Here is a 22071-nt window from a genome sequence, read left to right on the forward strand (position 1 = left end):
ATCTTTCTAAGCGCATTTCGCCTCTCCGATCAAATTTGCGAAGCACGAATATTCAATCAAGTTGAACGGTAAATGTCAACAGTTGTATATTTTCAAGCGGCATTTTATGGGCAAATATTTTGCAAGATGTAGTCGTATCTGTGTATTTTGTGTATCATAATCTCAGTAATAAATGCGAAAGTGTGTTTATTTGTTTATTTTTCTTTCACGTCGCAACAGAACGACTTTATTGTATTATTTTTGTATCTGAACATGTGTAGTTCGAGCCTAAAGAGCCTAAAGAGTAGTATAAGCGATCGAAGCTGCGGGTAACAGCTAGGCTAGCTTTGTCCATGACTTTATTTTTTAGCGGATTGAATGTCATGGGTTGTGAATGTTGTTTCAGGCCATCTGTATTGAAGATTGTGTGCGAAATCCATTCAATAGTGTTTGTTACGTTGAACAATAAATAAATAAAAAGAGTTCATAGTTTTTGTGAATTTGGAGTGAAATTATAAGAGAAACGATTTCTAAAGCAATAAAAACGTAGGTGTGTAATCAAATAGTTTTTAAGTGTTACCATCTGTTTTCTGTTCGTAAACCTATCCCACAAAACTACTGCACGAAATATGATACTTATTTCACAATCGTATTTCCGGACGTGAAACTTTAAAACATTATTTTTACCAAAAGCCAAGTTGTAGATGGATAAACTTTTCGAGTGAAGTCGGGGCGTGTCGTTAGTGTGACATAAAATCGATCTGTGTTCCAGGACCTTTTTTGTAGCTATTTCTTGTGAATTGATAGTTGAGTGAATTCCTGGACAGAAGAGCTAGCAAGAAACCTGATAGCTCAATTGCTATTAATATAATATTATTCAGGACAAATTTCACACGGCACGATCTGATGTCATACTAAGCTTTCGCTTGTGTTATGGAAACCAGATGGCTGATAAACTTACATATATAATATTAAATAAATACTTATATATAATTAACACCCAGACACAGAGCACACATCTATGTTCATCGCATAAATATTTGCCCCGGGTGGGAATCGAACACACGACCTCTGACTTGAAAGGCAGGGCCACTACCGACCAAGCCAACCGGTAGTATGAGTATAATACTGAGTTAAATATAAAATACTAGCTTTCCGCCCGCGGCTTCGCCCGCGTTTTCGAAGAAAAACCTGTTCCCGTAGGATTTCCGGGATAAAACCTATCCTATGTCCTTTCTCGGGTATCAAAATATCTCTATACCAAATTTCATGCAAATTGGTTCAGTAGTTAAGGCGTGATTGAGTAACAGACAGACAGACAGACAGAGTTACTTTCGCATTTATAATATTAGTATGGATTGATATATAATAACATATTCATTGGCTGTCTACATATTCGGTGAAGTTTAAAGGATCTTCTTTCCCTAAACTCATTCATAGCATGTATTTATAAAAGGATAATGAAAAGGGTCTTAATTTTTGGTTAAAATGTAATTCCAGTGATTTTTTCAAAAATTGACTAGAGAGACTCAAAGAAAATCATTTGATATACTCCTCTCAGATGTGCCAGCAATATATTTTTCTCGTAGTTTAGTGTAGATTGTCAGCCCCCCTAGCCAAGTGGCTTTCTGATAGCGTAGCGTTCAATAGAATAGACTACGAATGTATGAGATTGACGTAACAGCTTACGCTAACAGAAAGCCACTTGGCTAGGGGGGCTGAAGAGAGCAGGGATTACCACGTGAAGGCATTTGTCGTAAGGTTAGAGCCATCTACCTTACTATTGATAAAGAAACAATTATATTCAATACCACTATACAATTGTCAATTTAACTATTAACTGTATTTTGTATTGACTAGGAAAGTAACACTAGTTTTAAGGCTTTGCTGCGAAAGTATAGACCTATAAACTTTTCTTCTTTTAGCCTTAGCTGGATATTTAAACTTTTACAAAGGGTGAAGGTCAAACGAAACTTAGTATTTATTCTAGTCTTACACATTTTTGTCGATCCTGTTGGTTCTTCTTATACTAATACAATATAAAATTGCCATCAAAGCATATTTATTTCAAGATATTCGACGAGAAACAATTGAATTGAATAGACATTTCAAATTAAATTATGAGTATGAGTATGGAACCTTTTAACAACAAAAATCTTAGATAGTTTGTGTGAATTGACGACCTTGGTTTAGTGTAATGAATGCCCATAATACCTACATACCCTTTTTACCCTGATTTTATCCAATCCTGCAGTCATAACGAATGCTATAAGCTTGCTATAATCGCCAGCAAACTCTTTCGCAGCAAGCAAAGCTACGGAGGCGTCTTTGTCCCTCCACGGAAGTCTTATTACCGAGCCCCAACCGTACAATAAAATTATTCTCTCGCTATTTTGGTTGGGTTAACGACCTCCCCTCCACCTGTTATATATAGCAGTGTATATATCGAAGGCTTTACAAATAAACGTCTATTGACACCTTTGTGCTGATATAATTGAAAAAATACCGAAAGCGTATTATTAAGTTTGTTTATGTATTTAAGGCTTGTGATTGAATTATGTTACAACAAGTGATAACTGCATTAAAAACAACCGACTTCAAACTTGCACTTGCAAAATTTACAAATACCTACAGACAAAAATGCTCATAAAATAAAAACTACTGGGCCTATCCGAATAAAATTTTTATGGGACCAATTCGACACCATCCCGCATCGAACAAAAAAAGAATCACGTAAATCGGTTCAGAAACCTCGGAGTAATCGGTGTACATACATAAAAAAAAAAAAAAAATACCGGCCGAATTGATAACCTCCTCCTTTTTTTTGAAGTCGGTTAATGAATTTCCAAACATTGTTATGGAATGTTCCAGAATTTAAAAGTTTGGAGTGTCTTCTAATCCGTATTTGGCTATGTGGTGGATCTTAGCCGATTAACGCCTTGTAGGCATTGATAGAAATGATGTATGTATGTATGTGTGTGTGTGTGTGTGTTGTTTGAGTGGACGCTTCCGTATTTTTTTTACAAAATCAGCCTTCTTAATAATGTGTTCCCTACCATCTCTATGATTAATAAAACATTTATAACATAATGAAACAGGGGATATTGTTTTCTTCTCAAATACTAATAGTACTTGGAACTCTTATTTGCGAGCTCTCGCAATTTATTTATTTATTTATAACTCTTTATTGTACAAAGCAATTTAAGACATGTGGTACAGACTAATAAGGTACAACAATTTTGCACAATAGGCGGCCTTATTGCTACACAGCAATCTCTTCCAGGCAACCTGGTAGGAAAGGAAATGTAAGAAGAATAAGGATAGCGCAAAAAAGAAATAAAAGATAGAATATAAAAAAAATAAATAAAAATGCCTACATACTACATAAACTACATATACTGTACATATATACTACACAGTAATATAAATATACTTCTATAATACACTACACAAACTACAATATATATAACGCAATAATAATAATAAGGCCTACATCATATTATTTATTTATTTATATAACACTTTATTGTGCAATAAACCAGGTACATAAAATAACAATTTACAATACACAAAAGCACAAAGGGCGGCCTTATCACTATGCAGTGATTTCTGCCAGGCAACCACGGGGAGAAGGCAAAGAAGCGAGATAATAAATTGAGAAACAGAAGTAATTATTAGATTAAGTAGAAGTAATTATATAATACAATAAAATGCATATATACAAGATACACACAACATACTATACATTATAATAAACTAATCATATTGATACAACTAAAGACACACATACATACATATATATACATACAAATACATACTAAATAGTAGTAACTATATAACTTAAAAAAATATAATATAATATATAAATATACTTATACTACATAAATATATATTAATCCGAATTAAAGGCAGTTGAGAGATAATGGTTACGAACTTGGTATTTAAAAGAAGATAGGGAAGGAGTAGTAGTAGTAAGTATTACCGTAGTAATCCACTAAAATTGTATTAAAATCACTATTTTTCTTACCTTATCATTATACCGCCAAGAAAGAAAATAATAAAACTAAGAGGCAATAAAAGATGATACGTACCTACGTTAAAAAATTTAAAATCTCTTCATTTTCATATCTGTTTATTTGAAATGCAAATACGGACGTGACTTATGGGAGGTGTTCCACACTCTAATATAATCTTAATACTACGTCTCGTGTAGGGCTGTCTCTTTCGAGAAAATACAGAAAAAATATTCATAGCTTCAAACTCGAACATTTATTTATTCAATTGGACTTCTTCTAGAAACACTTTTGAATCGTCATTATATATTATTTTTAAAATTTACCACCGATTCGGAAAGCAGTATCTACGGAGAAGAACCGGCAAGAAACTCCATAGTTGCTTTTTTTTAATCATGTCAGTTTTACAATTTAATTTTACAAAATAATTAATATCGTTATATTGTCATCATATTCGCTATTGGCATGCAGAAATGCAAATGGCGTCCACCGATAACGTCTGGTAAATCTCTACTAATATTATAAATGCCAAAATATCTCTCGTCTGTCCGTTTTTCTCAATTTGATGCTCAAGTTTTTATCCCGGAAATTCCAGGGAACACTAACTAAGCGGGTTTTCCTTTGACTAAGCGAGTGAAGCCGCGGGTGAAAAGTTAGTTAGAATGTAGAACAGTATAAAAATAGCAATAGCGCAAAATATATAAATTGTTTAAAAAAAAAATATATGATCTTTAGTCAGCCATATAATATGTAATCTATTTATCTTAAATTTACTCTGTAAAAGTAAATTTAAGGTAAACGTAACATTAAATTTAAGCTACAGTAAATTTCTTCTTCAGTCGCTCAGTATTTTTGAATATTCCTTTTAATCTACAAGCACAGATAATATAATACTAATCTACTTAATAATAATATAACATAAAAAAAGAAACTTTTTATCTTGACTACATTGATTTTCTGTTAGTTTGTAGAGACAAACTAACTAATTTTACTACCTACTAGAGAGTAATTTCCAGTTATGAGCCAGCCCTAGTCGTGCTGTTTTATGACATTTTACTTAGAATAAAGCAGACGAAATCGCGCACACTTTCCTTTAAAATAAACGTAATTTTTGTTTTATCGCATACGATATACGTCCTCTCTTTCATTTCGCAACGTTTTATGTGCGGTTTGTTTCTACTAGATAGTAAGTAACTTATATTAACTTATAATCTCGTTTCTGCCGTTTGTACAATGACTTATCCACAAGATTCCCCGATTTTGATATATTTGATCATCGAATAAACATATTCAAAGAACATGTCTGTCGAATCTTGAAATGATGTCCTAGTTTTGTTGTAATGTATTGTGTAATGTAACCATTATTTTTATTGTCTTTCTTTCATACATGTAATATTGAATTATCGAATTTTTAAATATGAATTTATTGTAATACGCTTTAGATAACTTTAAACTGTATCCCATTTTAGTATTGTAATTGTACACATTTTGTTGGGCTGCGATCTGCTCGTAAAATCGATGTGGCGCCTATGGACCCGGCAAGATCGTGGCCTGTTGTGTGTATTAAATTGAATAAATAAATAAATAAATAAATAAATTATAAATACTGCTATATAAATGAAAAATGAATTGGTAATAACTCTACGGGTATTCATTGTGCGTATGTTGGTTAAAGAATTAATAATTCAAATAATTATATGTTATTAAAAAAAATAACTGAAAAATTTTAGAATAAAAAATTTTAAAGGATACAAAAAATCGATCATGACGTGGGATTCGAATCCGCGTCTTTTTGCCATGCCAGAGCAACACCTAGCCTCGTCGATCCCGCTTGAACAATCGAATTTCTTCTGCTATTAAATTCAACATTGGACAGTAGAATATTATTCTTCTTAATCTATACTATGTAATTATTATAAAGCTGAAGAGTTTGTTTGTTTGTTTGAACGCGCTAATCTCGGGAACTACTGGTCCGATTTGAAAAATTCTTTCGGTGTTAGATAGCCCATTTATCGAGGAAGGCTATACATCATCACGCTAAGAACAGCAGGAGCAGAGCAATGCGGGTGAAACTGCGGTGAACAGCTAGTTTACAATAAACTTATTTCTTCACTTCTAGCCACAACGAGAAGGGACGTCTACAACGCTGAGTGAAATCTGCATATTGTGATTGTTGTTATGATTTCTATTACGACAGTACACTAAATAAAACACACTTAATCAAGGCGGCTATAAATATAACTACACACTTAAATATATACACACTCAAACTTCCTCATACCTTTTATGGGTAAATAAATCTGTTTGCGGACTTCAAATACATTCTATCTTTGTCTACATTCACCGCTAATACATTAACTGCGGTATAAATTCAACACAAAATGGCCGACGGCCCGTGAGCTATCCCTAATTCCCGCTTGGACCATTAGTACACACGTTTTTACGTTGTAAAATGTTTAAATATTTACCCGAACCGCTTACGGCCATTACACCTTAATTTGAAACTATTGTAGAGTCGCTCGGTTAAATTTTAGTCCAGTGTTTTGGTTTAGTTTTAACTTTTAGGCGCGGTTCAAACTGTTTGTGGCATTCACATATGGATCAATCTGTTTGAGTAATATACTTTTATACATACTTTTATACATAACTAGCTTTCCACCCGCGGCATCGCCCGCGCTGCGCGCAGTGAAATAAAAACCCGCATAGTTCCCGTTCCCGTGGGATTTCCGGATAAAACCTATCCTATGTCCTTTCTCGGGTATCAAAATATCTCTATACCGAATTTCATACAGATTGGTTCAGTAGTTAAGGCGTGATTGAGTAACAGACAGACAGACAGAGTTACTTTCGTATTTATAATATTAGTATGGATTAGCGGTCCGCCCCAGCTTCGCCTGTGGTACTTGATTCTCTCCGTAAGAACTTAACCTCGTACTTCAAGGAATATTATTTAAAAAAAGAATTATGGAAATCGGTTCAGCCGTTCTCCAGTTTTGCGCTTTTGGCGATTCATTTTTATCAAATACAAAGTTTTCCTCTTTATAATATTAGTGTAGATAACAATAGTAAAAAAATGCTATGAAATAGAATTTGTTTACAACCGAGTTAGGACTAACCTATATTTACGAGAAAATCCATTCAGTTATCTAAGAATGTAAGCATGAAGTACCTACTTACTTAGGATTCTCTGCAGATTTTCATTGGAAACCATATTGACCCACTGACAGTAGGTACCTTATAGTATTTGCAAATAGACACAATAATAGATGAAAATATCAAGCGAAGCGAAATTCAAAATCTATCGTTACTAATATTATAATGTTGAAGAGTTCGTTTGCTTCAACGCGCTAATCTGAGGAACTTCTGGTCGGATTTGAAAAATTCTTTCAGTGTTAGATAGCCCATTTATCGAGGAAGGCTATATATCATCTCGCTAAGACCAATAGAAAAAATCTTTATTGAAAAAGTTTTAAAATAATACAGTTTATCATCACCATCATCAGCCCATATACGTTCCCACTGCTGGGACACGGGCCTCCTATGAGGGTACAGGCCATAATCCACCACGCTGGCCAAGTGCGGGTTGGCGGATGACACATGTCGTCGAATTTTTTAATTCAGTTTATATATTTGGGGAAATTAAAGCCTGTGTTAGATCAAAACTGTGTTACAGGCTTTAGAATCCCCTCACAATTTTAGTAGATTGGTTGCCTTTTCCAACTTACCAATATAGCGGAGCACTGCGGGTAAAACCGCGGAGCACAGCTAGTAACGAATAAATCGCGTTATCCGTTAAAATCTTTAATTTCTAAATACTAAACTCGACTCTATCATCAAATATGTAGGAATGTCAAACATCTTTGAAACAGCAGTAATTAATAATAACGGAGTTTCACTTTAGAACTTATAAATTAATTCAATATAAAGTTATATTAGAGGATAAATAGGCCAATTTCTGATGAAGTCTAAATTGAGTGAAGCTTTAAACATAGCACTCTCCCCATAGAGCGTAAAGCGAATATTAAAACGATACGACTACGATACGATATGTCGTGTCGTTGACGATATTGTGTAAAGGCAATTTTACAATCTTACATTTAAGATCTATTATTGTAGTTTACTTAAAATGTATAACAAATGTATATGTATCTTTTTTGTTATTGCAATAAATATATTAAAGCAATAATAAATAGCATACCTATACTAGTATATATTAAGTACTATGCCTGAAATGGATTTACGATGTAAAATCTGGAGAGGACTGCTCTAGGCTCTAGCTTCGTATCTACTGGACGGATTTTATCAATACCTTAAGGCAAGATAACCTGCACACAGATATCAGTCACATTTAATTCTTTCAGAGAAAAGTAGGCGAAACGATTAAGTTTTTTTATCTATCTACACTATATAATATTATAAAGAGGAAAACTTTGTTTGTTTGTTTGATTGTAATGAATAGGCTCATAAACTACTGGATCGTTTTTAAAAATTCTTTCACCATTCGAAAGCTACATTATCCACGAGTAATAAAGGCTAGGTATATAATATTATTATTATCACGAAGCTGAAGAGTTTGTTTGTTTGTTTGAACAATTCTAAAAAATTCTAGATAATTTGAAAACTTCTTTCGGTGTTAGATAGCCCAATTATCGAGGAAGGCTTATTATTATATTAAGCTAACATCGAAACAGAAAAAATATTTTTTTTTGTTTGATTATTATTATTCCGTTAAATCACATTATGGAATCAAACATGATACTTTCTTTATATACCTTATCTAATATCTATAGTGTATTTTGCTCCTAAAGGATGTTCTATTAAGGTCATCGATTATTACTATACTAGCTTACCGCCCGCGGCTTCGCCCGCTTTGTCTAAAACCTAATAAATTATATACTAAAACCTTCCTCTTGAATCACTCTATCTATTAAAAAAAACCGGATCAAAATCCGTTGCGTACTTTTAAAGATTTAAGCATACAAAGAGACATAGGGACAGAGAAAGCGACTTTGTTTTATATGTAGTGAAATTGAAATACGATGTTAGACATGGTTAGACTTCACAAACATTATATTAACTTGATTGATGAAGCAGATATCGAACAAATATCTCATAGTTAAGGTTTTTGAATAATAATAATTAAAAAATAACAAGTTATGTGTTATTAAGGCCGTGTACGCGGTCCGTGCGCTGTTTGGCTCAAATATGTGATTTTTCAAACCAGATTGTCCATCAACCACTTATCTTACAAACATATGAATTACTAATAATTTTAGGAAATTTTATTGTCTATATAGTTAGTTAAGAGTTTTTTTCAATTAATACAGTATTTGTGAATACCATCAAGATAACTGAGCCGATGATTACTTGATTTCGCTTTTAGTGTCAATTTCGAAGCTAAAAATATCTGAAATCGCTGACAGATCTAACACACAATTTTTTTTAACTAACTGCAAAAATCCTTATTAAAATAGTTAGTTAAAAGATTTTTTTATTTTGGACTCCTAATTTACGAAATTAAAATCCGAACAATGTGAATTTTTTTAGAAATTATAGTCGACAAAATGATTATTTTCACCAAGATATTTGACTTAGTTTAATATAATTTTTACATATTGCAATAAAAGAACGTCTTACTTATAAGATAAAATTTAAAAAATCAACTAAGGTACCTCTATTATTTTTCTACAATTTTTTTTAAAGTACTATAAAACACTGCGTGCGACCCGATTAAAATCAGTCGGCAGCGAGCCTTTCCAGAGAGAGGACATGTTGCTCGGCGCTCTCCTGTGGACTTATGCTGTTCATAGTAAAAGGATAGCGCAAGCCGCGATCTATCGTAATAGATCGCGGAGATTTTGACTTGCGTTAAATTGAATAAGCCCTCTTAACTATCTAAAAATATGTAGGTATACTCGTCAATAAATCTACTTATATAAAAACCGAAGCGAAACCGTTATATCATTGACAATAATTTTATTGAATAATGTACTTGGGTCATTGTCAAATTTTGCGCAGGTTAACTTGTCCCTCAAAACTTTTTTACTTCTATACCATTAAAAAGTTAACTGTCACTAAAAACTTACAGCAAATACAAACTTAATCGCATTAATAAACATATTTTAATAAAATAAAGACTTAGTTTTCATTTTTTATTTTATTTTTTAAAGTAACATTGTGGTTTTTTCTGGTAACAGAAGGGTTTTCCATACAAATTTGACCTGTCCCAAGTAGCACTTCGTTACAGAAAATATAAAATAACTACAATTTCCAATATACCAACCCACATTAATTAAAATATTATTATAAACAGAATATTGTGAATATTTCTAAAAGTACATTTTAAAACCGATCAGTGCTAAAATTTATTTTATAATTTTTTTTTTAACTTTGTCCCACGTAGTGTTTGGAATCGTGTGCACTACTATGTTACTAAATAAATCATTACTCAAAATAGAGGTGGCGCTGTTTTCGACTTTCTATTAGCTTGAGCGAGGTTTCTGCAGCCATTGTGGTCGTTCGTTAGGTCTGGGGGTGGGGTACATTGAATCTCAGCAGTGCTGTGCCGATTCGATTATTTATCTAATCGATTAATCGATTATGCGAACCAAGATAATCGATTATTAATCGATTATCTTGTTCGAAATAAAAATTGTTACATTTTCTTACCTCCAGATTACAAAAATGAAACAAAACTGAATTAAATCACATATTTATTTAAAATAAAACTACTAGATATTAAAAATCAAACAAATACATCAATAATTCCCAATCTGTGACCAGTTAGCATTAAAAAAATGATGTAATCTAGATGCTTTGGCAGAAGGCTGTTCCGTCTTAAATTTGTCAACTGACCTCTTGTCCTTGCAAGTGGAGGTAATTCTAAGTATTGTTGTAATGTTATTATGTTTTCAGTTGAAGATGTAGATGTTGCAATAAAATTTGATTTCTTTCGCTCAAAATGATCCCAGATCGATAGTTTTGCAGTTACTTGCTCAAGTTGTTGTGGTTGTGTAATTACTAGCTCACTAGTCCCTTGAGTGCTGTTTCTGAGATAAATTAGTTCTTCAAGACAACGTTGTTGGGCATTTGTTGCATTACTGTCCGTACCGAAACCGAGTTTTTTTAAAACGTGGATCCAGCAGACAAGCTATTGCCACATGTTTGTTGTGTAGGGTTACCATTACTTAAATGGCTTACTCCCAATCGATTGTATCGAAATGATAATCGATTGCAAACGATCATCTTGATAATCGATTAATCGATTAATGATAATCGATTCCGCACACCACTAAATCTCAGTCGACCGCGTGGCGCTGAACGTGTCGCGTGTTTTTATTCCGCATCAACATTGTTACCTACCTATTAAAGTAAGTAAAACCGTTTTTTTCTATTAACTTACGTTCACTTTATTGTTTAAAGGGTAATTATGCTCAATTTGAAATAAAAAAATAACTAAATGCATTATTCTATGATTTATGTCTTTTAAAATGTAAAATTTACAACTCTGTTATCATCATTCTGTTACTTAGCTCATGGTAACAGAGTTGAGTAAGCATGTATTCTGTACCTTTTGTTTGAAATTTTATATTTGTAATAAATTTTTTTCTTAAGAATCGGTTTCCCAAAGTAATTTTGAGTTGTTATATGTAAATAAATCATATTTAATTAAATGTAACCTTGAATATATTGTTACAGGCTATTCTGCCGTTATTAACGCCCTTAAAATGCCTCTCACGCCAGCTGAGAAGCAAGCAAGTTAATAGAAACAGATCGAAGTTATTTACAGATTATATAAAATTTAAGTAACAATTAGAAACAGTTAACAAGAGATAGGAGACGTATAAAAAACAATGCAACAGAGAAAAACGAAAGAAGTCTAAAAGTAAGGACGGCAATCCAGAAAATCCAGTAGATGCTATTAAAAATGGCCATGAAAAAGTTAAGAATCTGAAGGATAAGTATGCTATTGATAAAATATTCGACAAGAAGGCCGTTAAAATGTCTAGGCAGGAAATACAAATTATACAAGAGTGTCTTGCTGTGGATCAAAGTTTCATATGAAAAAAATCAGCCCGCATGTAAGAAAAATGTTTTTAGAACCAAAATCAATCTTTTCGAACGTGACGACATATCAAGAGTATGCAATTTATTCACTTATAGTACAAAAAAAACAACTAAGTTACTGTGTTACAACTCTGTTACTTTCGTGTCCCGAAGATTAAAGAACTTAGTTACGAAATTTAGGAAAAGCTATTCAATATAATACTGCTAAATTACAATAGGTTAATTTGTCAGGTAATGAAGCGGTTATATGTTGTAATTAGCTGTTAATTTACAGATATTTCATGGAGTTGTGTAGAATTTAAAGTTTGTTATTATTCATAAAGTAACAGAGTTGACTAAAATTGTAAATAAATTACTGTTAAACTTAAAAAAAGCTTGTGCTTCTAATGGTGATTATAAGATAAAAGACTGTAATTAATATAAAAGTCAAAATATGTGCGACTGGCTTATTTAGTTTAATGATAAAAGGTAAAGTGTAATAATAACAGAGTTGTATTTTTTCTCCACCCTGACGCACTAAATCTGAAATAAATCTTAAATTATTATCTAAACATCTCGGCCAACTTGAATTACAGATACTTCAGTTATTTTAACAGGCACGGGCATAAAGAAAAGTTCAATTTTAAAATATTTTCTTTTTCACTTTTTTGAAATCTGCAGTTACGTTTACCTGCGCAAAATTTGACAATGACCCACTTGCTCGTATTTTTCACTAAGTGGACCTCACGGCTTCATACGGGTGAAAAGCAACCTATGTGCTAATCTATCTCACAAAATATACACACAGATCATCAGTTTTTGCGTAATAGAGTAACAAACATACACCCTTTTAAACATGCACGTTTATAATATTAAGAAGGATTTTCTTATTTATGTAAAAGAAGCAACTACAAGAGCTTGCCAGCTTCTCTATAGAAATTGCTTTCTGAAGCGAACTATATTGAATGTAATATAAGATGACGATTCAAAGGCGCTTTGATTTTGAGTTATAAACTATATTTGTACATTATAATCCTTTTGTAATAAATAAATCATTTATATGTTACAAAAATTTAATGACGCAGGCTCCTAATATTAAGTTGTAAACTGTTTTTCAGGAGCCTATGTTTACACTAATTTACAATCACTGTTACAATGGCGTATACACGAATTCATTCGGCTTATTAGACATAATTAATTATAATATTATTTGTTACATTTCAATCATTAAATCATTTAAAATAATACTAAACTCCGTTTGCTATTTTCAACATTAAATTTTATATTTAAAGTTGCAAATGGCTACTACACTAATTGCATTACATATATATTACATAGATATATTTTCAGTTAGATCTCTAGCAATACTACATTGCCTATTCTCAGAAAAAAACGCATTTTCACCGAGAAGAGGCTATGTATATGTGTTACGTCACGCAATAATAGTTTTTTGCCTTTGCTTCTGTTGTTCCAATTAGTTATTAGTTTTCCTTCAATAGATACATATAAAGTAGGTACATGCCATGCTAAATGTTAAAACATTCCTATTCCGCTTTAACTAACTTCAAAAAAAGAGTCCACATCACTATTATCTATACTAATATACTAATTAATAATATTATAAAGTGGAAAGGTTTGTATGTATGTACGTATGTTTGTATGTATGTATGGTTTTCACGCATAAACTACAGAACCGATTTTGATTAAATTTGGCACAGACAATCTTTAGACCCTGAGAAAGAATATAGGCTACCTTTAATTGTGAAATATTTACCACGGACGAAGCCGAGGCGGACCGCTTGTTAATGTATACAACTAACATTCCAAACTGATACCCTACAGAATATCTAGGTACTTTCCAAACTCAAAATAGATACGACCGTGACCCTTAAAGGGCACAGGGTCTTACATAAGCGGGTTATTGTCTTGAACCTTTAATCAATCCATACACGCCCGTTATTAGCAATAAGTCAAACTGGAAGTTTCCTTCGTAAACAAATTACCGGCTGATACCGAGTTTATGCGCTAACTTTTACGGATTACACTCTACTTACGGTATTGTATATTGTTTCGTTTTATGGTCAGTATTTCAGTCATATGAACTTTAAATAAAATATTGCAAGTAGCAAGTAATTCGACTCTTGACTATACTAATATTTAGAAATTAAAGAATTTTTAACGGATTTTAAACGCGATTTATTCATTATATTATTTTCCCGACGTTTCGAACACTTTACAGCGAGCGTGGTCACGGGGAGACGCGTTTAATACTCGCGTAAAACCAAACCCTAGAAAATACTATACTAATATTATAAAGCTGAAGAGTTTGTTTGAACGCGTTAATCTCAATAACTACTGGTCCGATTTGAAAAATTCTTTCAGTGTGTGATAGCCCATTTATCGATGAAGGATATAGGCTATATGTTATCATCACGCTAAGACCAACAGAAGCGGAGCCACGCGGGTAAAAACGCGGAGCACAGCTAGTGGTATATTGTAAATGTATTTTTTACTATGTTTTCATTAACGTCTATACTTTTTGGGTTTGTTACTTCAGAACTATCGGCTGATTGAATCGATTCTGACGTTACTTTTTTTATTTGAAAGCTGGTTCGTGGCGGTTAGCGTTTTGTGGCGGTTTAGTTTTTGTTAAAAAATAATTATATTTATCTATTGCCAACTGTCACTTATTAATTACGCTTAAAATTAAATATAACAAAATAACAAGTGTTCGTGTGAAAAGTAACAAATATTTAGAGGTCACATTGCATAAATTATATAGAGCTATATTTATTTTTAAGGTAGTAAGTATTTTGCATGTTGCATAGTTTATAGTAATTAGAAATAGTTACTTATATTTTTATGAAATAACTCAGTATGTAACAAAAGTCGATTTGTTATTTTACTAGCTTTCCACCTGCGGCCTCGCCCGCGTTTTCAAAGATAAACCCGCATAGTTCCAGTTCCCGTGGGATTTCCGGGATAAAACCTAACCTATGTTGCTCAGTGAAGATAGGTATTACAGCTTTCTAATGATGAAATAATTTTTGAAATCGGTCCTGTAGTTTATGCGTGAAAACCATGCATGCATACATACATAATTACAAACCTTTCCTCTTTGTAATATTAGTATACCTAGATGGGTATGTAACCACTTAAATTTATTAATTTTTTTTTTCTGTAAATAAATTAAATTGAATAAAAGTGTAATAATTCCGCCTACGTCCACAAGAGGACAGTGCTTATTTCAAACCATAATAAATTATGAATGAATACATGAATCATTTAGGCTTTAGCCAGTATGACTATACTAATTATCAATTACTTTATCACACAAAGGCTGTGAAATAAACATCAAGATCAAGTTCATTATTAAACCAATTCATAACCCTAAAATAAACACCACAAAATATCTATTCAGAATAAAACCTACATACTAAGGTAAACGCAGCTATCAACGACCCATCGAAAATCTGAAGGTATTACCGACCTATAACAGTAATTCGAAATTTAAACGTTTCCAGAACTATTCTAGCTATAGGTAGGCAAAGTTATACACGAATGTATTACTTGAGCATCGTATACTTTTACGTTAGTGTGAGTAACTGTGCCAAAAAGAGTTAAAATACGTAAGTTGCTGCGGGGTAGCGTGGACGCAGGACGTTTCGTACTGTTCCGTTGTTCCTTCGGGTAAGTACTGTGATTTATCTTTTTAAGACATTTATTTACAAACAAATGACATCTATACTTTAATTTATATTACTAAATGTCAATGTATTTAAGTGTCAACTTTTAATTTGAAACGATAAAACGTTAAATTAAAATGGGACGGTGTTAGCTTCACCAGTTTAAGTCGTGGCAGGTATCAACGACCCATAAGTCGGCAATGGCAACAACGTAACTTTTTGTTTTAATTTTCTTTTATGTTATTGTATCACACTAACACAAGTGGTTTTATGGACCAGTTTAAATCTAAGCTATGAGTCTTCATAAAAATCTATTAGCGACCTAAACTTTTTTGTCTAGTGTTTATTTTTTAGCGTTGTCAATTTATACAAAGTTATGATATTTTTCGAGGATCGGTATCGAATGGTTACAGTAGTAAATCATTGTTTTTTTTTTTGTTTAAACAATATGCATTTGTTCATATTTTGTGTGACATTAATCAATTATATATTATTTTATAGTCTGAGGGTCAAATTAATTAAAATAACCATTTTTTTATGGGTCGGTAATACAATTTAGTTTTATACTTACATACTTTATTACCGACCCATGTGGGTCGGTAATAGCAACTATAGGAAGCTATTATCGACCGAATATAGATTGTTTAGTTTCTCATCTACTTTTATGATATAATACTTAGGTGCCTATTAAAAATGCTTCTTCGTGGTTAAATTAACATACAACATATTATTATATTTTTTTCCAGAAATATGGAGCCACAAAAGCGGCGAAAAGTATCCAGTAAAACACAACTCGCCGAAGCCATCAATCAAATAGCACAAGAAAATATCCTAGAGTTTGATATCCTTTAATTTAATATATTATGTACATAATATTATATTAATAGTATTATGTTGATTAATTTAAAAGTTTATAATTATTTAGTTCATTACTAAGAAGTATTCATTTGTTTTATTAAAAATAAATATAATAAAAAAAATACGAATATATTTGCATTTTTATTTCATTTTATTAAGATCGGTAATCATCATCATCACTAGCTTCTATACATTCCATTGCTGGAAAAAGCCTCCTCGCACATACGATCGGGAATAGCTGCATAAAAATCGTTAATAGCTTCACAGCCATTTTTATGGGTCGGTAATTGCAACAATCGACTAAGTCACATTGTAAAATATTTTTTACAAGATAAACCTTTATTTGAATGTATTTGATTCAATAAAAACATTTTTAATGCATAACACTAGCATATAAAATGAAACTATAAATCTTTAGAAGAACCAGTATACTTCAAAAATATGGTTGATTTTAAAATTGCCTTAGGGGGGTCGTTAATACCTGCGTTTACCTTAGTCTAATATTAAATTATCTGTGCCTAAATTTAGTTAATATATCTAAACGAATATGCAAGCATGATTCACGCTACACCGTGCCGGGGCAGAGCCGTGCCGCAGCCGGGAAAAAAATGTATTATATATATTCATACAAATTTCAACGCCATGCCCCGTCCTGGCCCAGTCTGAGCCACGTTCACTTCATACAAAAAGTATACAATATAGCATGATTTAGGTACGCTACACCGTTTCGCGACCGGGCCGTACCCCGTCCGGGGCTCGATCAAACATTATTGTATACTTTTTGTATGAAGAGATTCATGTCTGGCCGTGGCTCGACCGTGCACGGACGGGCCACGGCGTAGAAATGTTGATTTTTGATCCCCCGGACGGGGCACGGCCCGGTAGCGACACGGTGCAGCGTAAATCAATCTAAAATAGTAATTACGTTACGCTACAATTTAGCACTCAAATAGTGGATATATAAAGGAATTCATGCAAAATAGAAAATTACGTAACGAAATTCACATGGGGCGGGTTAGCGTAAGTTTATTACGTTTATGTAAGAACTACGAGCGCATATATTACCGTTCATTGAGCAAGGATTAGACGTACGGTTGAGGCCCTGGAATTCAGTCGGCAAATAACGTTTTATGTGACCTTGTTTTAAGTACTTCACACTTATTTTATAAATATCATATTATTAGATATTAGATATGTGATGAGTGATCTTTGTAAAATAACTATGAAATACACGATGTTGATATACATAAATAGGTAGGTACTTAACTGTTTTCTTATGCTAACGGGTTTTATTTTCGTTCACTCAAAAACCTAAAAAAAATGAAAGTACCCGTCTTACAAAAATTTAAAATGGCTCAAGGCCTTTAGGAAGTTTTAACACTGTTTTATTATAGAGGTAGTCATATACCTGTGCAAGATCAGCAGTGACATACTGCTGATGTTTTAAATATGATTCTTATACTAACCTTTATTTTAAAATGCTCTTAGTATGAAGCTGTTTGGATGAACACACAATTTTATTTATAGTAAAAGTAGGGTTTACAAATTACACTTTATTAGCGAAATGAAAGTCCAGCTGGTTGAAAGAAAACATACAAAAATAAATTTAAATGTGTAAGTTTGGGCCACGCTATTTTAGGGCCCTTAACGCTATTGTAGAGCGAGTCCGTGTAGCTTATAATATGATTTTAGGTCATAAAAAATGCAAGTTAGGTCAGGCGAGTCGAGGTAAACGGCCTAGTTGGCCTGAACGCTTATTTGAAGGCATTTTTTCGTATTCAATTAATGCTAATTTATGAATAAACGTCAGATTGAATGGGCTTAGTAATTTCGAGACGTCTGGGATATGCCTTTTGATTCATAATGAATAAAAAAATTAAGAGTACTTGTTTTAGCCAAAGTTTGGGAGGAAGTTCGAATAATGATCATGGATAATTGGATACTAATGGATAGAAGAACTGTAAAGACAGCTTTTGCATAGATACAGTGAGCAAATAAAACCCATGTTTTACTGATAAACTATCCTTTGGAACAATTTTTTAATTGGTTATGTAGTTTCTGAGTTTTTCGGTAATGTATATCCTTCCTAGTCACCCGGGGGCAAGAGCTATTTCAACTGTTTAGGCTAGTTGTTAGGCAAAAAACCTCTTAATAATGTTTTTTTGCATTTGATTTTACACGAGTATTTAAAAATCAATATAAAATTTAGTGCTCGCGTATTTATATTTATCGAGATAGAGATCTTTTTACTGTAATGTAAAAAAACAAATGTTAAAAAAATAAACCCTTGAAGTAGAAATAAATGCATAAAAATTAAAGTAGGATTTATAATGCGATAATTATTTAATAAAACGGGGCTCATGTTATATAAATTACGCTCCACATTAACATAGATAACTAGCTATATACTAAAGTACCCATCCATATTTATATTTCCTCACAACGTCCATTCAACTAAATCATATTTCGCCAAATTAGGTCCGCTTATCTAAAGCCATCCCATTACATAAGATATTCATAACGCGGGCCAGTGGAAAAACAAGCGAGTTCAAAGAGTTTCTGTCAAGCAAATCATATTAAGTGACTCCTTTGAGAACTGGCTTATTACATATCAACTATAACCGGACCACTTGTAATCTTCCGATTTTTATATTCTGTACGTACATCGGCAGCATTGTATGAATTTTTGAGCGCCTGTGGGAATTGTATCGGCATAGACGCGATGTGTCAGATTTACTCAAATTATTCGGCAGGCGCGAGGTTTATGGTTATGTAGTGCTATTTGCTGTTATATATTATGTAGTTTATTTCCATAAGCTATTTATGTGACTGGCAGTGCTTTCATGAAACATTCTGTTTCTTGTCGTTGAGTTCGCATCTAGATTCCTTAGAGATGTAACTGAAACTACCACTTGAACATTTTATTCAGTAAATGTTCTATTATTTCTTTAAAATTGCATATTGATGTTGTATGGAGGGAAACATTTATTTTTATCAGTTTCTTGGAATACGGGAATTTCGAGAAAAATATTTTCACCGTTTGGAATTAAGCTGGAATAAATCTGAAACTTTTATGTTTGACTTACTAAAATTATATTTGTTTTTGTTAAAAAGTTACTCTTGATATACTAGCCTAATTAATTGATTGTAATATTAAATAGTTTTGCAAATGTGAAGTTAATTTAGTTTTTCTTTACCTTATTGAATCTTAGCAATTTATTTATTGATTTAACGTAAGTTTAATTCATCATGTTTTGGTTTAATTAGCAAAATAAATGTGAAGCTTTGATTTTCTAAGATTTATTCATTAGTTAAATTACTTGTACAAAAATCTTTAGAGAACAAATGAAGAGCTCCAGCTCGGTTACCATAGCAACCAAGTACGTCTTAATTTTTCATTTTTGCATTTTTTCTTACCTACTAGGTAGTTATTATAGCTTGGATAATATAATCTAAGAATATAATTATAACGATTTTTAATTGTTTTTATTTTACTTTTACATTAGAAGAGTCCCTTGACCGAATAATAATGAGTCTTCGGATTTACAAGACAACAGATTTTTTTTTGAAATAAAACACAATTAATACAAATACGATTTGTGAATATAATAGTTAGTCCTATTTTTTAATACATTCGTTCTATCTATCTTTTATACAAAATTCACTCCAATTGATTCAGCGTTTCCGAAATTACACCACAGGGCACAGACATAGAGAGTAACTTTTGCGTTTATCAAACTACCGCTACGCAGTTTATAAATCATATTGCATTAAACATAAAAACCTTCCTCTTGAACCACTCTTTCTTTTAAAAACAACCGCATGAAAATCCGTTGCGTACTTTTGAAGATTGATCATACATAGAGACAGACAAGCAGCGACTGCTATAAACTACGTCGTCGTCGTCGTCGTCGTCGTCGTCGTCGTCGTTGGCCTATTAAATCTATGGTAGATTATATGTGCAGTTACATTTTAATTCTACGTAGTGACTCTATTATATTGTGTTTTCGTTTTTATTCGAACAAACACCCGGAACATATAAATTTGTTATAGCTACCTTGCACCTGCAATTACATCCAGTGTAACGTACGGGAGAGGTGGAGGGGGGGTTACGTATGTGGAGGGAGGGGGGTGGTCTATAAATGAAAATCTAGTGCTAAGGAAGATTAACTGTAGCCGTTTATTTCCGCAGCAGTTTTGTTAACTATATCTGATAGGATAAAAATGTTTTAATGGATTTTAAAAGGGATTTGTTATTGGCTTTGTTGTTGTTTGTGATAGTCATAATGTTGAGTTTTAATAATAAGTTTTTATTTTATTTCTTGTTACGGATGCGTCATGCAATAGATTACTTGTGATAATGAATTAGCATTTAATTCTCGTGTATAAAGAACTAAGGATAAAAACACAATTACTTAAATTTATTCTGGTTATTATTGGAAAATAGTAATCGCGTTGAATATTATTTCTTACTACTTGAGTGCTTATTTATTATTTTATTTATTGGTCTTAACGAGATGATATAAAGCCTTCCTTGATAAATAAAATAAATAAATAAAATAAAAATCGTTTATTTGGAAACAATTCATAAATACAAAACAAATTAGACACGACGATCGCCTCAACTAGGAACATTCCTGTGCTAGAGACGTTCGACGCCTTCCTCTCCAGACTTAGCCAGTATTGTTTAGTTAACTTACATACTAGTAGACTTTACATATTTCCTAAAGTACAGAATAATTAGTAACAAATTGATTATAGAAAATGTGATATATATCCTCTGGGTTTCCACGGTAAATAGAATATCTAACAGTGAAATAATTTTATAAATCGGACCCGTGGTTCCTGAGATTAGAGCGTTAAAGCCAACAAACAAATTACTCTATATAATATTAATATAGATAAAAACTATTAATATTAAACAGTTGTTTATAAGCGATACGAAATTTTTAAGTTGTTAAAAAGCAGCTAGAGATTTCATTGAAAGAAAACTCACGTAATAAGGAATAATAATTTAGGTTGTTTTTCTTCAGAATATGAATTAGGATTATGCGGACTTTTGTATGGAACTTTTTTATACTTACATTAAAAGTTTTTCAAGTGTTTATGAATTTTAACCGACTTAAAAAAGGAGGAAATTCTCATTTCGGCCAGTATATTTTTTTTACCAACCACCATACCTACGGAGTTATTGACGACAAGTAGGTACCATAATAAAACGTGTTTTATTCCTGTATGGTCTCATGAACTACTGAACTGATTTTAATAAAACTTTGCACAATTTAACCAAAGAATGATAGGATATAATATCTCAATTACGATAAACAATAGGTTGACTGGTAGAAATCGCTTATAAACGATTAGGCTGATAAGTAAGTTAATGCTTTCTACTTTCCATTCTGTATTAAGTAAATTGTATTGTATTTGATTTTCTAGTTCGATGCCCGAAATCTTAAAAAAAATGAACAAATTGGACGTCAGAATTTCTT

At 32.2% G+C, this 22071-nt stretch overlaps 1 protein-coding gene and 1 long non-coding RNA gene across 2 annotated transcripts in view; one reads left to right on the forward strand and one right to left on the reverse strand.

The window, feature by feature from the left end:
• LOC123700648 (Bardet-Biedl syndrome 5 protein homolog) overlaps positions 1-22071 on the reverse strand; it is a 216404-nt gene that overhangs the window by 78948 nt on the left and 115385 nt on the right. The window lies entirely within an intron of this gene.
• On the forward strand, positions 11293-12544 carry LOC123700656. The gene is made up of 2 exons (XR_006752635.1): positions 11293-11362; positions 11691-12544. It is a non-coding gene; the product is annotated as an uncharacterized LOC123700656 (long non-coding RNA).

This window comes from Colias croceus, chromosome 20 (assembly GCF_905220415.1).
Source record: "Colias croceus chromosome 20, ilColCroc2.1".
NCBI lineage: Eukaryota > Metazoa > Arthropoda > Insecta > Lepidoptera > Pieridae > Colias > Colias croceus.